Source organism: Fukomys damarensis, unplaced genomic scaffold, assembly GCF_012274545.1.
Source record: "Fukomys damarensis isolate Sample0158 unplaced genomic scaffold, DMR_v1.0_HiC HiC_scaffold_19, whole genome shotgun sequence".
In the NCBI taxonomy this organism is placed as follows: Eukaryota; Metazoa; Chordata; class Mammalia; order Rodentia; family Bathyergidae; genus Fukomys; species Fukomys damarensis.
In genome coordinates, this window is record NW_022900931.1 from 15995842 (window position 1) to 15998761 (window position 2920).

At 39.5% G+C, this 2920-nt stretch overlaps 1 long non-coding RNA gene across 1 annotated transcript in view; it reads right to left on the reverse strand.

The window, feature by feature from the left end:
- The window catches only part of LOC104856445, a 292754-nt gene that overhangs the window by 281862 nt on the left and 7972 nt on the right, over positions 1-2920 (reverse strand). Inside the window, exon 2 of the long non-coding RNA XR_778646.2 lies at positions 158-250. This is a non-coding gene — a long non-coding RNA (uncharacterized LOC104856445). The remainder of the gene's footprint in view (positions 1-157; positions 251-2920) is intronic.

Consider the following 2920-nt stretch of genomic DNA (forward strand, 5'->3'; position numbering starts at 1 on the left):
GGAGGGAGGGGAACAGGGGGAGGGAGAGAGACAAGGCTATCCGCTCCTAACCAGTTTTGTCACCTTGGGCAAACAATCCAACCCCCTTGGAATTGGCATCAAGGGTGTGCACTTAGGGCCCTGAACATCCTGTAATGATTAAATCCTCCCCACTCACCATCTTGAAATGCCTGATGATTCCTGAGCAAGGAGGACAACATGTTGGTGTACTATGCAAATTATAGAGCCAGTCCTGCTTCTACTTCCTCATCTGTAAAAAAAAACATGGAAAAGGAGGACATCCAAGTCAGAGCAGTTCTGATTCTGTGAGTTTTTCCTGTATCCTACACAAGAGGCTACAATTTAGGTAAATAAATATCCTGGCACCATGTTGAGAGGCATTCTACCAACCATCGACGTGGTCCCTGAAAGTACAGCCTTTTGAGAGGCATTCTATTAGCTTCATGAAGATTATTTTGTGAAACACTCATCCCCCGTCTCTCGAACCCGTCTCCATCAGCGGTATTCTTCAGCCTACCCCTTCTAACACTGCTTCCTGAGTTCATGAGATTACACCCACATGTGTAGCACCACAACCATTAATTAACCTTGATGTATGAAGGACAGGAAGGGAGAGAGTTTCTCCTGATGATAAATGCTTCATGTGTGAAAAGCAACAATTGTCCAATACACCTTCCTATAAGGAAAGTACTGAACAGAAAATAAAGACTTTGAAAAGTCATTTTAAGTTTCTAGGCATCAACTCATAGAAAATCAGAATCCTGGTACTATATATAATGGTCCATTCTCTTTCTCATCTTTTTTCCCCTCTTAAACTGTTTCCAAAACAACTCATCTCCATCCCCAAATTAAGTATAATTTCATAGAGGACAATTCTTATATACAACTACTTCAGAAGGGAACAAATGCCACTCCGGATTTATTTTTAAGTAATCATTATGAAAATAAGAAATGGACTATAAAGGAAAAAACTCAGCAAGCTGCCCAGAGATAGGAACAGCATGTAAATTACTACTAATCTAAATTACCTTTCTTTCTCCACTCTAGAAAAATGCCATCTCTATTTTAAAACATTTATATCTAAGCAGTCCGGGCTATTTCAAGATGTTAAAGCTTAGATCCCTGCCTCTAATGCTTTTTGCTACATCTCAAAAGGTTTAATAAAAAGGCAGTGCCGATGTAATGGACTGAAACAATCTGGGAGCATTTTTAAAATTTCTTTAATGTTTATTCCTCAGAATCCACTAATATACAACAAACTGTAGGGTATAAATATTCTTGACAATGTTGCCTTACATCTGATAATTATTAGTAGTGGTGCTTTTCTAGACAGTATGTTTGGGAGAATTTTTATAATAATGGCATTGATGATATTCTGTTCCTCTCCTAAGAGCTGGGTAACCAGAACCTAAGCACAGTGCTTGTCCTTTGCTGCACAGTTGGCAAGAGTATCTACTTTGGTTCAAGTTTTCTGTCAATGTGGCTGTTTGCAATCACATGATAACAGACTGACAACGTGTAGTACAGGAAGACAGTAGAGTAAAATGGGGATTGGAAGAGTCAATTAACTTTTGCCTCTTACGGTTCAAAATAAAATATCAAAGAATCAAACAGTCTGACTACTAGAAAGAGTCAAAGCAGCTTCTGGAAGGGTTCGCCTCACTGTCAGAATATACCAAGGTAAGCATGGGGGAAATCTGGTTCTTCTAAGAGATCAGTTAGGAGCTGGGGAGGTAGGTATCCAATTTTATGTATGTGATTTTGAATGTGCATGTGAGGATTCATTCATTCATGAAGGAAAAAAAGTATCGAGCACCTGACACATAAAAGAGATATTACTAAAAGCCAATGAGCAAGACAAGATGTACCAGGTAAGATTGGGTTCAACTGAGAGTAGCAAATGCCCCCAAAATAGCGTTGGCTCTATCAAAATAGAGTTTGATTTGCCCTTCATTTGCGAGCCTGAAGGAAGCAGTACAGAGTTACTGTGCTGGTTCTGTTGCCTAACGTTCTTAGTGGGCTGGGTCCAGAAATCTGCTGTGCCATCCTTAGGATGTGGCCCTTGTCCTCCTTCACCTCCTCCTCCGGAATGAAGTTCTAGTCGCCTGTCCAATTCCAAGCAGCACATAGGGAGCCGGAAGGAAGCAGGAGCAAGGACCTTTCCCTACCCTGACATTCATTTCTCAGCTCTGGATTACCAGAACCCAGTCCCAAGCTCACAAGTAGGTACAGGAAGATATGAGTATGAAAAACATGTCTTCAGTTCAGACATCAGTGTGTCTAGCTAAAAATCAAAAGGAGTCTAATAGGGAAGAAGCAAAGTTAGGGTAAATAATCAGCAATTTCTGCCATGCATGACCCCAGGCCTCTTATATCTAGGACCCTAACAGAGCTGAATGAGAAAGGGAAGAAAGCAGAGATCGTCAAGGTATAATTTTCCAATTTCAAAAAATACCTATGAAGGTATTGTTAATTAATAATGCAACTCAGGTACTACTTTCTTTAGGAAGGCTTTCCTAACCCCTTTCCTCACAGTCACAGGCCAGATACTTCCTGTATTTATAAGCTTTCATCTTCCATCTTGTATAAATGTTGTGACATTTATTGCTGATACAGTAAATGTCTGTTTCTGTTTTTCCTATTCTTGGCCACTCCAGCATGACTGGAATGCCTCTATTATTTTTATATATGTATATGTGTGCATATGTATGTATATGTATATATATGTGTGTGTGTGTATATATACATATATGTATATACATATATATTTCCATTATTTATGTATTTGGTTTTGGCTTTTTTTTGGAGTACTGGGGACTGAACTCAGGACCTTGCACTTGCAAGGCAGGCGGTAGATCCACTGAGCTAAATCCCTGGCCCTCCATTATTGATGTATATATCCACATACATATATATATAT